This window comes from Eutrigla gurnardus (genome assembly GCF_963514095.1).
Source record: "Eutrigla gurnardus genome assembly, chromosome: 4".
NCBI lineage: Eukaryota > Metazoa > Chordata > Actinopteri > Perciformes > Triglidae > Eutrigla > Eutrigla gurnardus.
The window spans coordinates 11,918,560-11,936,862 of NC_139918.1; positions in this window are offsets into that span (position 1 = coordinate 11,918,560).

Sequence of the window (18,303 nt, forward strand, 5' to 3'; positions counted from 1 at the left end):
AGACCTCCATGCTGCCATGCATAGCAGGACGGAAGGGGCAACCAACATGGATCGCCACCATTCCTATTTCCCCCTTCGCAACGTCGAGCAGCTGATGGCCCTGGAGGGAGACCTGCAGTCCCTTCCTGGACTGACAAAAGAATTGGTAAACTGCCTTTGATTTGTGTAGGGCACATATGTCAAACTCAAGGCCCGCAGGCCAAAATCCAAATCCAGAGGAACAGCAGAGGCTCCTCTGACAGCTCCTCTGTGGAGCTGTCAGAGGAGCTACAGGTAGACCGGCTGGAGAGAGCAACCATCCTTTCTATACATTGAACCAGTCCGGCCCTCGACTTGTACCAAATTTTACATTTTGGCCCACAGGGTATTTGAGTTTGAAACCCTTGGTGTAGGGTAATGTAATGGTAGTTCAATGCAAATCAATGCAGGTAATTCTCTTTCACTATTTTCAGGTCACAACTCTAGGACTTGCTGGAGGTCCAACTGTGAAAGACACAGTTTGGGGCATCCTCAGACGAGCCATGATGAACGATCTGGCTCTGAAAATTACCTGGAGTGGTGCTAATCGAAAGCTGGCCTTTGACAGGCTTCAGCTAAAAGCTGTGGTAGTGGGTAAGTTTAATAACTATTAAAGTTTTAATGAAGCATTCCAAGGTTATAGTTGATTTAGTAAGTCTGTTTATGTTGTCTTTGTATATACTATCACTTTTAGCCGCTGTGAGAAGAAACCCCGCCTGCTCTTCAGCCACCGACGATGAAATTGCCAAATTAATTAAGAAATGGTTTTACTGGGCTGGAGACAGAGACGGCGGGAGGAAGAAGTGCCAGGACCAAGCGAAGACCAAGCCAGGACCCAGCCAGAACCCAGCTAGCACCCAGCCAGGAGCATGCACACAGATAAACAGAGACGGACAGACAGATAGGCAGGCAGACAGACACACAGACAGACACACTAAAATCATTGAGAAGTATAATTTGTTATCTTTTTCTAATTTTATAAAATTCTCTTTTTTGAAAGTTGTTTTTAAGTGTGTCAGCGGACTAGCCCCACAAGCGATGTCACAGATTTTTACTAAGTCAGACAACTGTGGGACAACGACAAGGAGCATGAGCAAGCAAAACTGTAAAATTCGAAGATGCAGGACAACATTCGGTCAATCATCCCTTTCAGTGCTGGGTACACACCTATGGAATTCTTTACCACCAGAAATCAAATCCCAAACAGAATTAAAGATGTTTAGTGCTAAAGCTAAACATTGGCTTAAGCAGCAGCAGAAATGTGAACATTAACTTCTCTCAAGTCACTGTCAATACAGCATTTTTACTAATGTTTAATGTATTTAATTTGTGCAATTTCTTAATCTAAATTTTGTAGCTGTGTTTATTTATTCATGATAACTATTCACTGTATTATTCACTGTATTTGTATTATTGCACTTATTGTAACGGTATTCAGTATCTTTTATCCTTTTTTAGCCTGACCAGGGACAAAGACTGCAAATTAGCTGAAGCTAGACGTCTTGTATGCATCGCATTTTTCATTCTTTGTGGCAATGTTGTATGTATCGTCCCTGCTAAATAAACATTAAAATAAAATAAAGCTTTGGCTACTTTTTGGCTGGGTTGTGGGGATTTGGAGCTCTTCTGGGGCAATTATGGCTGTATTTTGGAAGTCCACAATTAGTTTTGGCCTCTTTTTGGCTGGATTGTGGGGATTTGGGGCTCTTCTGGGACGGTTATGGCTGTATTTTGGAAGGCCACATTTTTTTTTGGTTGAGTTTTGGCCTCCTTTTGGTTTGATTTTGGCTTGCCTATTTTGGGCCATTTAGGGCCCGGAAGCCTGGCCATAATCTTGCCAAACTGACCAGCCAGATTTGGGCCAAAATGATGCCAAAAGGTTTTTGCTATCTGGGTTCCATTGGTTGTTGTTGTGACTCATCGTATGAATGTATGTAGCCCTGTACAAAAATCATTGCGTTACAGAGCATAAAAAATAATTAACAGTATAATTACATGCTGTGTTAAAAAAATGTATAAATAGAGTTCATTATAGTTAAAAATGGTTAAAATGTATGGTGTGCTGGTTAAAAGCATTAATATAATATGTACAGTTTAATATATGACTATTTACAGTTAAAAGATAAATTAATATAAAGGTTTTAAGTTTGTAAGATATCTGTGATCTGAGAGAAAAGAAGAGAGGAAGAAGCCGTTAAATACGTGTAACCTAACCTGTTAACTGTCAAATGTCAATCATTTCATTCCTGTTTTGCCTTTGGTTGTGTTAAGACCTCACGAGCCAATCGTGAGCACGCATGAGGGAAACAGACCGACCAGAGGAGGCATTGTGGTGTGGGCAGCATTTAAGTTTTATGGTGAAGGTCGACTACTCGTGGTTCTGATATAAACTTCTGTGTGACCTGCAAGAGGTGAATATCATATGTATGCCTGTATTTTGTGCTATATCTAACTGTGTTATAGTGAAAAGAGAGTGGATGTGTAACAAGGTTAGCTACGTGCTAGCTAGCCGTAGCATTCTGTGCTAATTTCTGAAGTTAAAGCAAAGCTAAAGCTAATTCGACATGAGATAGCATTAAATATTGTGGCTCATTTAGGATAATATGCATTAAGGAGACGGACGATGGAGAGAGGGAGACGGGTTGTCAACCGATGGCCCTGCTGTTCTGCCGTGTCCTGTCCTGCTGTGCTGTGTTTTTCTCAGACTGTCCTCCTCGAGAAAACGACCACATAGGTCGTGTGCCAAGCACCGAATTACGACCATATGTTACGTTTCAAAATAGCGCGCCCTCTAGCGGTCAAGTAAATATCGACACTCCGGTGTCTCAGACGATCGCCCCCCCCCACACGTCGACCTAAACCTACCCCGATTCCACGACATCTTCCCCCCACACCCTTCCCACCCCCCCCTAACCCCCCCCCACCCCGCGCGCCCCTGCGCGCCCCCCGCGCTACCCCCCCCCGCGCGCCCCCCGTCAATCATCGGCAGAGACCCCCCCCACATATCGACCTAAACCTAACCCCCCCCCCCCCCCCCGCGCGTGCATCATCGGCAGAGACCGCCTCCACACGTCGACCTAACCCTAACCTTAACCACTACTATCGTTGCGGAAGAATCTCCGCAATACGCTCCCAGAGGTCGTATTCGAGTGCATGGACCAACGACAACTGTGGTCGTATGAGTTGGAGGGCTTGTTGGTTTTTCTTCCTTGTGACTTCGCTACCGTGCCATTTCCCGCGTGTGTTTGGATTGTGACTGCCACCGCCATTGCCATGATCATCATGAGACTCTCATTCCCCTTCTACCCCTACTAATAAAACCCTGGATTCGTGAGTACTAACATACACATGCACGTGCTTTTATTTTGTGCTCACCTCTGAGTGAAGCGGACATTACACTTTTCAGACCCTACGCGCACAAGCTTCAATAAACAGGTAAAATAAACGGTTAAAATCTCATTTAAAAGATTTACGAGAGCTTGTGGCTTGTCGTTTCTTACATAGACAATGAATGGGAACATCCCCCTTTGGGTAAAGGTAAACTCAGGCAGGACGCCGTTTAGTTTCACTGTGTCCAGTACTTCCACAACATGTACAAAGCAGTAATAGTGTTTATTACGGCCATGAATGATGAAACATTATTGGTGTAAATGCAGCGGTGCCAGTCGGATTTCTCTCTCACCCCTACTGCAGAACGTCCCTGATCCCAGACTGCTCGGCGATCGCTCGCCACAATCCCCCCCTCCCCGCTGACGCCACAGCCTCAGCCAAATTCTCACTCTGAACTCAGTTAAACACTTGAGAGCCCTGCTCAGAGGTGGCAAAAGTACTCATATTCTGTACTTAAAGGGATAGTTCCCATATTCTGTACTTAAAGGGATAGTTCAGAATTTTGGACATAAGACCTATTTTCCAAGTGAGCCGGTGTGTTCGAGACGTCTGGAGACGTTTTCAAGAAATTTCATTCAGTTCTTTTAGTTTCCGAGTTCGCTTATGCTATGGCTAGCACAAGTCAATGGTTCTTAGCTAGACAGGCATTAAAACAGTCTTGCCCACTCCACAGTGCACCCGAGGCAAATCAATTGTAACGGCAGACTGTCGATGTACATATGTGTTGATAGAATGTTTGAAATAAAACCAACCTTGCATTTTTAAGGATTTATGTCTCAGCAGCAGCAGCAGCAGCGTGTCATACTTCCTAGTAGGCTATGGCAGCGGCGGAGTGATATCACCTAGCACTTATAAGTTACCGGTTCTATAATAGTTTGTTTACCTGCTGTCATTGCTACAGACGCAGAGTAGCCTGCAGTGCTAGTTTCTTCAATCTCACAGAAATGGACACTTATGGAGAATATACTGAAACTTTTGAAGACTCTGATGAGGAGATTTTTTCCACCCAAACCTAACCGTACCTGTACGAGCCTGAATATACAGAGGAAAATCTGCGTGAGAGGGATGCTCAAAGGGCAGAAAGTGAACGAGCGTCTGTGGAGACCGCGATAGCCCCCGCTGGAGCTGAGAACCGGGACCGAACAAACGGAGACTGGTGGTGCCAGGAGGGAATCCCCCGCAACGCATCCCAGCGTTTACGGGTCTACAGACGGAGCAGAGGCCCGGGTTCGCGGTGCGTAATTGTGGGTTCGCGTGGCCGTGGGCTGGCGGTGTTTGCGTGAGGTCCAAGCGCTTTTCACCCAGGTCTGAGGGCATGAGTCCCGACAATTCGTCCCGGTTCGATTGCCTATTTACGGGCAGTATTTCAGGCGGCGCGTCTTAGAGTTTTGAGTCCAACGGAGAGTCCGCATGCGTGGATTCGCGGAGCCGCCCGGTGTTGGTCTGCGGTCCAAGGGCTTTTCACCCAGCTCTGAGGGCACAAGGCCTGAATATTCGGCTGTGTTCATGTGTCTATTTACCGGAGGGAATCCCCGCAACGCGTCCGAGGGTTTACGGTTCTCCGGACGGAGCAGTGGTCCGGGTTCGCGGTGCGTAATTGTGGCTTCGTGTGGCCGTGGGCTGCCCGGTGTTTGAGTGAGCTCCGAGGGCTTTTCAGACAGCCTTGGGGGTATAAGTGCCGACAGTTTGGCCCGGTTCGATTACCTATTTACGGGCAGTATTTCGGGCCGCGCGTCTTAGAGTTTTGAGTCCGACGGAGCAAAGTAAAGTTCCGCTGCTGCTGAGAAACTAGTTCCTCAAAAAATGGATGATTCATGCGATGCAAGGTCAGTTTTGTTTCAAATATTATTCTATCAACACACATATGTACATCGACAGTCTAGTGTTTTAATTGATTTGCCTCGGGTGCACTGTGGAATCGGTATGAGTGTTTTTAATGCTTGTCTAGCTAAGAACCATTGACTTGCGCTAGCCATAGCATAAGCAAACTTGGCAACTAGAAGAACTGAATGAAATGTCTTGAAAACGTCTCCAGACGTCTCGAACACACCGGCTCACTTGGAAAATAGGTCTTATGTCCAAAATTCCGAACTATCCCTTTAACTAGAAGTACAGATACCTGTGTAAAAAATACTCTGGTTAAAAGTAGAAGTACTGATTCAACTCCTTTACTCAAGTAAAAGTAAGAAAGTACAGGCTCCGAAATGTACTTTCAAAGTAAAAAGTAAAAATGCATTTTTGAACGCCAGCAGCTCGTGGTTTTTCGGTTGACACGGGACACAGCGCATACGCTATGAGTCCTTTTTGGAGCCGACAACAACGAATAACTATTTAAATAGGGCCATGGACGGGGAATGTCTTGCTTCTCTGAATCTTCTGAAGCGCCGCCGTCGGCAAAACACCCGGACCCCGCTTCGCTTCCTTACTCCATGTCGCTGCTACAGTGCAAGTTCTCTACCGTCTCTACCTTCCCCTCACTCATTCGACTTCTTCCCGCGGTAACCTGTCTCCCTCTTTCCCTCTCAAGTTTGTCATGTCTTTTACGTATGCTTTTACGTATTGTCGCCATCTGTGGAGGTTTTTTTTTTAAAAAGTAACAAGCCTGTTTTTACGATGTAAGGAGTAGAAAGTACATATTTTTGTGTATAAATGGAGGGAGTATGTTAAAATAATTCTGCGATAATTTAGAACGGGAGGAAGGAGATCGGAGTCAGCTCAAGGTCCAAACAGGGATTTAATCTTGATCAAGAGGAGAATTCACAGAGCAACATGCTGGTCCGTTACAAAGTGAAGACTCAATGTGCTGTGAGACAAGCATAGTATTTATCTATTTTTTGTGGGTGTGTTCTCACTCCCACTTCACAGGGATGGAAGTAGTAATCTCGAATGTTTATCCACACCCTGAATAGGTCGTAAACCACACTTAGGTCGCAAACCACACACAAATGGTCACAGGTCACATTTACACTAAACCTTCTCATGTAAGTCTTCAGTTCAGATATCTCTATTCAAGAGGTACATCATTTCCATCACAGAGTAAAAGTAAAAAGTAATCAGAAAAATAAATACTCAAGTAAAGTACAGATACCTGAAAAATCTACTTAAGTACGGTAACAAAGTATTTGTACTTCGTTACTTGTCACCTCTGGCCCTGCTCCATACCTGAACTGCTCAGAGCAACAAGCGGACCGCATAGCTACTGTTGGCTAAATTTTGGGTCAATTGACAAATCTTTCAAATCGTAGACCAGAGCTTTAATTCAGTTGATACTGATCCAAAGAAAATGCTCAGGACATTCCTACAATTTACCTCTGAGTATGCCTGTAATATGGAAGAGATCTTCTGGGCACTTCGCCCGGATTTCCCCGGCATCCCTCTGGCTACAGCAAGCAATCTATCTGTGTGTTGATCCAGTCCATTGAGTAGTTCAACTCTCAGCCTTTGATTGTTGATCCTTTGATATTCTGCGCAAATCTGATAAAAACGTGATCTCAATCAATCCCCCTGATCATCAAAAACATACCAATAATAATCACAGTCTATGTATCTCAGATGATAGCTGATAACGAGAAAACACATTGTGACAAGTACAAAAAATTAACAACCAAATTAAATACATTCTTTAGCTCTACAAACATGCAGTTTATTCACCTGGTGTTCCAAGAAAAGAGCTGGCCATCTTTAATATGCACCACAGAGGGACTGGAATTTACTATGTCAAGCCTTCTTGCAGCAAAGTTTTTGCTCATGTTTGTGTCAATCACTGGGAGAAATAGGCTGTCTTCATCCATTTCCGTCAACATCTCAACTCTGGGCACTTCCACAGTGTCCAGTGTTTCCTCCTGTGGAAGCTGCGGCAGAAATTTCAATTCTGGCCGCTTAATGTTTGCATGTAGCGAGGCTGCATCAGGATTGGCTTTGCTCCTCTTGCCACTGTTAACTTTGACCTCTGGGCATCCAGATATGCTAAGCTTGCGTCCGTAATTGTTCATTTTGTTTGTGAGGCTGTCCTTCCAGCCATTCCATCCTTTTTTTTTTTTTTTTAACCCTTTCTCCCCTAAACACAGATGCTTGTGTAGCGGGTCCCGGCTAGGCCTCCGCTGACAGATAGATAATCCTGGAACAACCAACTGGAAACACAGGACAACCCTAACCCTAACCCCATGAATGAACCAGGACCACTACTGCTCATTCTAGTATCCTTTGGATTATATTTTATTCTCACATTCATTTTAAACATTAAACTGCAATCATAGATTATTCCTGTTATTTTGGTTTGCATTAAAGTACTGGTGTATTAACCACATTTGAATGACATTCACATAAATGTCTGATTTTGCACATTTTTTCCAAGAAATAAACTTTTTAAACTAAATTTGTATTAACCCAAAGATAAACATTTTCCCTTAATCATATTGTCCGTCTATCATCACTTCACATCAATCCCTTTTAACACAGATCATTCGCTATCCTCTCATCAACTCTACAATAAGTACATACATTAAGTGTTCACTTAAAGGGGCCCTATTATGAAAAATCGACTTTTCCATGTTTTTCAAACCTAAAATGGGTTCCTGGGGTGTCAATAAGTCCCCACAGTATCAGAAAAGACCACCATCTCCTTGTTTCACTTTCTCAGTTTGAAACAAATCCTCCCGATAAACGACAGGTTTGCAGAATGTCCACCAAATGACGTCAGCACTAGGGCTTTGACTTTTGCCCAAAAATCATATTCGAAGTTAGTTTGTTTATTAATATTAATATTCAAATATATTTGAATATTTATTAATAATATTTTGACCATTAAATGCCTTCAGTTAGACCTATATGGCATGTATATGTTTTGTCCACCAGAGGGCGAGGAATATCAGTCAACGTCAATAGGCAGGCAACAATGTTTTCGGAACCTTTATTTATTTAAGGTCAGACACAAACTGTGTATGTGTAACGGTTACCACAGGTAAGTATGTTGATGATATTTTACTATTAGACCAGTATCAGTAAGATCCAGGAACGACTGCAGAGCCTGAAAGCCTGTGTCAGCAGAGATACCACACACACACACACAACTGGATGGTTTGAATTCAAATGTATTGTACACAAAACAATAAACATAAAGTTACAGACCCTGCCTACCTAAGCCGGCTTCCTAGTGTGCACATATGCACAATAAATGGGCCCAAAATAAATAAAATAAAATAAATAAACTTTAAATAAAGTGTCCTCTTTGGAGGTTTCCTCAAAGAAAATAAGGAGTAAAGTTCCATGTGCACTGCTCCTTTACGGAAAGAAGCAATGGTCTCATGTGTATGAGTGTGTGTTCTTGTAATATCTGTGTTCGAACTACCCGGGTAGATTTTTTGAGTGTCAATCTTATCTGTCTGTGAATGAAAGGGGAATCGATGATGCTGTGTTATGCAGAGGGATCCTGCGGCTGGCCACACCGCGTTGCTAGTTCCTCCACAGTCAAACCTTCACTTTAACTGGCTCGCCACTGAACACCAAGTTCAGGTCCCGATCGACTCGGTCTGGGTAAAAAAAACAATCTATGCACATAGCGAAGAATGCATAAGTCACAATCTTTTTTCTCTCTATCGATCTCCTTAAATCATTACTATCATTCAAACATTCTATTTAAGTATATCAATTATGAAACATATAAAACAGTCCAATCATTATAAAATGAATAGAATCACATCACACAAGATATTTTAGTGCCAATGAGCTATAAATCATGTATTCTAAATCACAACATTCACTTAAACATATAAATGGAATCATAGAATGTATTTAAAACTCACTATATATATTTTTAACATATTAAATCTATTTATTCTTTTTTTAACTGCACTGTAAATATAACATTTTTAATTAAACATATGCCCTTTAATATATTCACCTTTTTTAATTGTTAAGATGAACTACACAGTCCTTATGTATTCATTTCAAACATATTTTAACCATTAAATGACATAAATCAATCACATCTTACATATAATCAGTCAAAAGAGCAAATACTCCCTCAATAAAATAACTTTTACCTCAAACAACTAAGTACAAGGCACCTTTAATGGTGTAAAACACTGTTACTGCTCTGCTTACAGTGCTAGAACTGAAGCTAGCTTAACCAAAGTAGCTGCATAGTGTAAAGCCCTGATTATGCTTCCGCGTAGTGATCACGCAGCATCCACACAACGGCCACGCAGTTGCTTGGAGACCGTGATGGTTCTGCGTTGGGTTTACGTGTCGAAATGCAATTCAATGCCACACCGGTAAAGGGCGCTATGTTTTTTGTGAAGACTGACCGACCGACCGACCGAGACTCTTGACGTATATCGTCTTTAGCCTCGTTACAGACTATTGGTTTACTTTCCGGCTTTAAACATCCACAATTTTTCAGAACTTGGTGTTTTATTTCTTTGTGCAAAAGCGACAAGGTGCAAACAATAAAACAAGGTGAACAATAAAAGTAGCCTTTAAAAGTTTAAATGGCGATGTTTATGAGTGGAAACCAGATAGCGGTCTCCGGCGGATGTAGTTAGCGGACCAATCACAGCCAATGCCACAGCCAATGCCAAAATATGCTGAGACTCATTTCATTGAGACGAAGACGTATTCTACACTTGATGGCAATACGTCGGCTTATATACTTACACTTGTAAACGGTGGGCTCTGCCATAACTCTGCAACAGACAGTCTAATTGCACAATTTAAGAAAATGAATTAAATTTGATTCATTTTCTTCCTCCTTGGTGGTGAATAGACAGCAGACAATGGTGTTTGAGGTTCATTATCGCCACCGCATGGACATATTTTTCGTGCACCACTGCAATGCATTGTGGGTGATATACAGCTCTGAAGTGGCCATCGTTGTTCACTCGATCACTCAGCCCTCAAGGGTCGATCTCACGGAGTTCACTTCAGCTGTTCAGGGAAATGGAACAGCCCTTAAGATGGCGGCGGGGATTCCCCCGAGGGCAAGTGCTTAGGGTAAGTGAGCGAGGGCGACTCAAACTGTTATTGAAACGCAGCTGCTAACCCTAACCCAGGTGAGAAGTGAAACTAAAATGGCGGTTGTAGTTTTTATCTCCTTTGTTCCTTTGTTCTGACCGCATGTGAAGGCTTTTGTAGGCCGCATTGTGTAGTCCTAATGGTGAGGTCCCAACACTATGATTATAAACTGAGCTTGTACGCTGATGATATATTACTGACACTGTGTAGACCAATGTTTTCCTTACCTACTGTTTTAAACCTGGTTAATACCTTTGGAGGTTTTTTAGGGTACAAAATTAATTAAAACAAACTGAGGTGATACCTCTTACTTCTAACACATTCAAGTCTGATCTTGGGGATGCAACGTTTTTGTGAAAGTTAAAGGGAATTAAATATTTAGGAATTATTATTAAAGCCCCAGTTACAGAAATATTTAGTTTGAATGGCCTATCTGTCCTGCGTACAGTAAAAGATGACCTTGAGAGATGGTCCAGCTTGCCACTTTCTTTATGGGGAACTTTTGAAAATGAATGTTTTGCCTAGACTTACATATATCATTTCTTATATTCCTCTTAACGGATGCTCGTAGAGAGTCGAATGTGGTACCGTTAGAAAGCGACCTACGGTTCCCGAGATACAGACAACGGAACGTCACAGTACCGGAAGTGACATGTATCTCCGGAACGGAAGCTCGTAGAGAGTTGAGGGTGGTACCGTTAGCAAGCCCACCCCGTGGAATGGGGGTGTAGGTCTTGGTTTCAAGTATCTACGACCTACGGTTCCCGAGATACAGACAACTGAACGTCACGGAACCGTAAGTGACGTATCTCCGGAAAGGGAAGCTCGTAGAGAGTCGAGGGTGGTAACGTTAGCAAGCCCACTCCGTGGAATGGGGGGGTAGGTCTTGGTTTCAAGTATCTACGACCTACGGTTCACGACATACAGAAAACCGGAACCCTAACCCTAACAGCAGAGGTCAGTTGCTCTCTTCTTTCGACTAGTGCATGCATCACTTGCTAGCTAAAACTACAACAAAATGGCAGACGAGGAGTTATGCGAGGAGATGAATGCGGGTATAGAGAACCATAACAATCTATACTCGTCATTCAAATCCTGCAAGGATGTGAAGGACTTCCTCAGGAATCCGGACATCAGGATCCCGATGCACTCCACAAAGATCACGGATCTGACTTCTGACCTGCGGTACGACTACGATCTGGATGGGGTTTGCGTCGAGTTGGCTTCCTTCGAAGCGATCAAGAAGGGGATACACTATCTATTCCTTCCCCAATTTACATCTTTCCACCTGAAGAATCAATACTTCCTTTTCAGGAAGCATATTGAAAGGAGTCAATACTCCATCAAAGGACTGGAGGTGATGAGAAACTGCTGTGGGGTTGTGGTGGGAAATATGGAAAATGGCTATTTTCTTAACCTCACCGCATTCCTAAAGAACAAGAAAAGTCCTGCTTCTGAGCTGTCCACCAAGGCAGGATACCAGGAGATAGCGCTGGAGCTCCTAATTCTGGTAGTGGACCATTTCCATCATCTCCTCCAACAATTGCGGACCCGGGACATCAAAAGGCCGACCATGATGAAACAGAACCTCTCCAAGACGGAGAAGTTTGAGGTTCTCATTCAGGATCTCCCTTTAATCTTGGACCTGCTTCAGCAGAGTGTGGACAATGCCAACAAGCAGGACAGTAATGTCGAGCTGGTGCCGTCCTTCACCAGGTTTGGGCAGAAGATGGACAGCAGTCTTTATCTGTCTTATTTGGACAGATCCAAGGTGGTGGCCGTCTCCCTACATCTGGCGTGCACCATAACTGCAGAGGACCCAAACGTGCACTTGATGTGGTCTAGGTATGGTCTGCAAGACCTTGTGGGCCCGACCACGAAGATGTTCAGCGCTCTGGGGATGCACGAGGTGGTTAACATCCAAACCCCTGTGGACAAGAGAAAGTGGGACCTGAGCGAAAAACTCATCTCAGTCTTTCCAAAGGTTAAACTTAACTTTGTTCAAATGTACGTGGACTCACCTCACGCCCACTTCACTCCAAAGTACCGGCACCCTGTCAGTGGGTCAATCGTCCTCTGTGGAATGCAGCATCCAAAGAGCAAACAGGCCATCATCAAGGCTGCTGAGGAGTACATAGAGCACATGAGGGACTGTACCTTGAAGATGGTGGGCCAGCTGTCGGCAAGGATGGAGTGTGTCGTGTACATGGACCACTCATACGGCATCCCAGAAGTGGTGAACCTGTGTAATTTGTTCAGTGAACCTGAACTGTCTGATTTCCTGAAGAACAACCCCGTCTTGGTGCCTTTTTCAGACTCCCCGGACTGCAGTCTGGTCTATGTCATTCAGCAGATCTTGGAATACATCTCCTCCACCCTGATGGAAAACCTCTGTAGTTCATTGTGTAAGGGAGGCTTTCTGCCAGCATGGCAGTGTTTCCAGCTGGAGTTGGCGTTCCAAGAGCTGGTATATGGCCACCCGATGATCATGCAGGATTGAAAGTACAGTGCTGCGCTTGGCACATGTACTGTAAACGACAAGAGCGTCACCCACCACAGGGGCTTTTTGGGGCTGGGCTTGGTGAACAGTGCGGCAGTAGGGGACAACCCTCCTCCCCTCTGCACCTGGACTTACAACCGGCAGCTGGTCACCAGAGTGGAGAGGATTTTCCCACTCACTGACATGCTGACAAGCAACCCGGTGACAGTTGGGGAGCAGATGGTGCATATCATTCTAAATGACCTCTACTCTGACTCAATCGGGGGAGTCCCACACACAGTGATGAAGTCACAGGAATTAACCACTGGCTACACTCTGGTTAGCAGCCAGACGATGGAGAGCCTGGCAAAAGAACTTGCAACCAAGTTCAACTTCGGGTTCCCGCATGTCTTTGGAAGAGCCAAGGTCTTGGCAAAGGAAGCAGGCCTCGACATTGAGGATTGCCTCTTCCAAGGCCTGGAGGAACTTGAGGTGTGCTTCTTCCCTCTCCTCAGGCTAAGTGACCGCAACAAGAACAATGTGGCCCGAAGGGTGCCCAACAAATTCATTGCTGTCCACAAGTCCTCCAGTAACCCCCCACCCGAAGCCTTGCTGGCCAGCCTTGCCACAGAGGTGCTGAATGAGGTGGACACCCGTGGACTGTCATACAACAGCAACCTGGAGAAGTACAGGATAGATGGCATACCATGGCTGGAGGCAGTTGACAAACGGTTGCCAAGAATGAGCAATGCTCAGCGGCTGCTTCACCTGACCTTCCTAACATGTATTGGGATGAGGATGAATGGGGACTTTGTGGAGTTCAGGCGCCTCAGATCCCTGTGTGAGGAGATGGAGCTTCCCCCAAAGGAGCTGCAGAGGAAGTGTCTCCTCAGTCAGGACATCCTGGAGACCTTCACAGGTTTCAGGATCTACCGCCTGCACAAAAACATCCCCTTCAGGCTTTTCAAGAAGGCAGTCCGCCATGCTTTCACCACTAAGCAGCCAACAGTGGAGGTCCCTGAACCATTCAAAGAGGAGGACATAGACAACAACGACGAGATTCAGCCAGAGCCTGTTAGCCTCAGTTCAGTCAGCAAGGTCCTCCCAACAGCCGTTACATTCACTTACTGGTCTGACCTGGAGGTGAAGCAGATTGACCTGGATCCAGGCCTTACACACAGGCAGGCCTACAACAGATATATCCACAATTGCCAGAAGTTGCAGCTGCAGGTGAGGCCTTACAAAGGCTTTGAGAAGAAGAGGAGGTTGTCAATGAAACCTGCATAGACTGCATCCTGCACCTTCACAAACACTTTTATTGGCACATACATGTATATAGTTCCTTTAAAAAAAACATAAAAAGACCAAAAAAATATATATATTACAAAAAACAAAAAAAAATGAATCTCCCACATGGACTTGCCTTGTCGTGGCGTGGGGGCTTACGTGCCTCGGTTGTCTTGTGGACTCTAGGGATTGAGTGTACCAGACGGGTCTACTACTGCCTCACCAAACAGCAGTAAACCAGGTACACCCAATCCCTAGAGTCCACAAGACTACTGAAGCACAACCAAACAGTCCATACAACGACAAAACACTTAGGAACTTTCCAAGGCCGACATCCATTTAACATGGGAGTCTATGGGGGAACGACATCTCGCGTTATCTCGCCAACGGTACATGCCACGGGGATGGTTCAGGCATCTATGGATTCGTCTCGACCAGACCTTCACTTAGATACCCAACACGAGGTTCGCGGGACCTTCCTGGGCCGAGAGACGGCCACTTCCGGTCGCGTTTTCCAAGAAAATGAAATTGCCTGATTCATGCTCCTAAGTGGTTTCTGGGATTTCGCCATACAACGACTAACACTTAGAAGTTTTCCACTCACTCCCATTGACTTGAATGGGGACACGTCAAACGCAATAACTCGGGAACCGTAGGTCGTAGAGACTTGCAACCAAGATGTGTCAGATGGTTTCTGAGGGCGCTGAACACGCCTGTCTTGGACTCGAGTCTCTACGACCTACGGTTCCCGAGATACAGAAAACCGTTGTCGAATGTGGTACCGTTAGAAAGCCCACCCCGTGAAATGGTGGGGTAGGTCTTGGTTTCAAGTATCTACGACCTACGGTTCCCGAGATCCAGACAACGGAACGTCACGGTACCGGAAGTGACATGTATCTCCGGAACGGAAGCTCGTAGAGAGTCGAGGGTGGTACCGTTAGCAAGCCCACCCTGTGTAATGGGGGTGTAGGTCTTGGTTTCAAGTATCTACGACCTACGGTTCCCGAGATACAGACAACTGAACGTCACGGAACCGTAAGTGACGTATCTCCGGAAGGGAAGCTCGTAGAGAGTCGAGGGTGGTAACGTTAGTGTGACAGTTTGACCACTGTCCCTGGCTGTTTAGCTGCCTATCGGTGGCGCGCATTGATGGATGGTGTCAGGAAACACCTGCTGCCACTTAGTGGCCCAAATTGGGCCAAACCATTTTCCCTTGTGTCAAAGGGGGACACTGGACATTGACATTGGACATTAATGAGCGACAGGCCTAAATACACTAGTGAAAATCACTAATCTACAAAATGAAGTGAACTTTAACATGCATGCTGTACTTTTGATGAGTTTATTCATGGTTGACTTGCAAAATGCCACAGTGTTATAATCCCCCTGTTGATTGGGCCTGTCTAGTGGGAGGGGCCATGGGGTATAAAAGGGGTGAGCTGCTGTCCTTCGGACAGTCTGCTGTATGCTGTTGCCAGAAGAGGTTGTCTGTGTTGAGCAGGGTGCTCAGCTCTCCACGAGATGCTAAATATCTACTGAGATATTTGGGTGTTGGCCTCCTCTGTATGTTTTGGCACTTATCTGACACTTTGGGGGAATAAATGTTGTTGAAAACCGATTTGCAACTGTGTGCCTTGCCATCCTTTGGGTTTGAAAGTCCGGTGTATTGAGGTTACATTACCTTCACCCGAGGCGGGGTGTGACAATTGGTGGCAGTGGTGGGATGGCAGGCCACAGAGGTTTTAACAAGCCTGGCAGAGCGAGGAGTGGGTTACGATCCCAAGTGTCAGTGCTAGCAATTACAGAGGAGGCTGAAGAGGTGGCCAATCCGAGGGCCATGGCTATGGAGCTGGAAGGGGCGGCGGCCATTGTTGAGGATCGTGAAGGATTTGGATGGAATACCGAGGAGTCTGAAGAAGATGTTCAAAGTTATGAGAACTCGGGGGCTAGGCCTAAGCGGGACAAAAAGGGGTCTAGAAAGGCTAGGTGGTCTGCTGAGCCACCGGGGCCTGCAACAATGCCAGGTGAACCTACACTGGTTGACATGTTCAAAAACTTTTTGATTGGCCAGCAACGTAGGGAGGGTGTATTGGTCCGTGAAATTCAGCAGTTAAAAACTGCCATTACAGTGCCTAACATAACCTCCATTAGCCAAAATGCTAACCCTCCTCTTAACCTTCCTTCTGATGGTAGTCTTCGTGTGCAGACGCCCACAGCCATTCCCAGATCTCAAGCTTCAACACCAAATCCTCCTCCGTCTCCGTCCAGAGATTCTTCCAACACACCTCTGCGTCCAGGGCCAAAGATGCTTCCTTTCCAAGAGGGAGAGGACCTTGAGAACTTTCTTGTGCGCTTTGAGCGGATCGCTCGCACCTGGGGCTGGCCTCCGTCTGAATGGGCTTGTCGGCTCATTCCTCTCTTGACAGGTAAAGCCCTGGATGCCTACTCCGCGATGGAGGAAGACGACTCCAACGTCTACGCTAGCCTTAAAGAAGCACTCCTTGCAAAATTCGACATCTCTCCTGAGACATACAGACTTCAGTTCCGGTCAACCTACATTCCCCCTGGTGAATCTCCCAGGGAGACTTATAACAGACTCAAAGGACTCTACAGAAGATGGATCAAGCCAGAGCAGCGGTCCAAAGATGACATCGCCGAGCTTGTCATTCTTGAGCAAATGCTGCGCATGCTTCCCAACGAAATGAAGACCTGGGTCAAGGAACACGAGCCAGAAGATGGACTTACTGCGGCTAAGCTTGCAGGCCAGTACTTGAATGCTCGCAAAGGTCTCAGAATGCCAAGGCAACAGATTACCCGAGTAGGAGCCCAAGGGGCAGCTGACGTGTCTCACAAAGGAGGTGAGCACAGAGCCAGTGGTCCCGTGAGTGTTCCAGGCACCTTTGGGGAGAAAGGATTCTCGAGACCGGGTCCAGTGAAGGATCTCATCTGCTTCCACTGTCAACAGCCAGGGCATTGGGCCTCAGTCTGTCCTTTGAAAGGGCCCAAACTGTCCAGCTTCTGTCATGTGCCGCATACATCTCACCCAGCTTCAGTTGTGGCACCGTTCCGAGCACCAGATCCTGAACCTGATACTGAGCCTATCATGATCCCAGCTCGTGTTAACGGTCGTCAAGTGCAAGCATTACTTGACACAGGTAGCTCTATGACACTGCTTAACCATTCCTTTGTCTTGCTTGGCAATCTTGACTATCGGCATGCCACAGCCATACAGTGTGTCCATGGTGATCAAAGAAGATATCCAGTGACTGATGTGACCGTCGTCATTGAAGACCAGGCTTTCTTGCTCCGGGTGGGGGTTCTTGAAGACATGCCCCATGACATGATCTTAGGCAGAGACTTTCCCATTCTCCATGACCTTGTGCATCAGGCATGCCAGAAGCGGGTGAATTCCAATTCAACCCCAGCCATTCAAGAGGCTTATCCAGTACTTACCCGTTCCCAGGTATACCACATCAACCTTCTAAAGGAATGGAAGGAGAGGAAAGGATCTGTGGAAGGAACTGACGTCCAGGACAGTCGAGGACTTACTCGGAACAAGGAGTTACGAGTGGAAAAGGTGATGCTGGCACGGGAAGTGGAAATGGAGGATGCCGAAGAGGATACAGATCTAGCCATGCTTACTACATCACAGCAACCTGACGTGAGTCACTTGCATGAACAACCCGCCCTTGAACTCTTGCAGGTGTGTGAGGAGTTCCCAGACCTTTTCAGTGGAAAGCCTGGGAAAACTCCACTAATCGAGCATGTCATTCGGTTAAAGAACCCTACCCCTATCCGTCAACGCCCATACAGGGTGCCTGAGCGAATGACGGAACCCCTCAACAATGAGATACAAACCATGCTGGATCTAGGAGTGATCGAACCCTCAGACAGTGAGTGGTGTAATCCCATTGTTCTTGTTCCAAAGAAGGACAACACTATACGACTCTGTAATGACCTACGAAAAGTGAATGCAGTTTCTAAATTCGATGCTTATCCTATGCCACGAATTGATGAACTCCTTGAGAAGCTTGGCAAAGCTGTGTTCATTACCACCCTTGACCTGTGTAAAGGATATTGGCAAGTGCCTTTGGAGAAGGAATCAAGGGAGTACACTG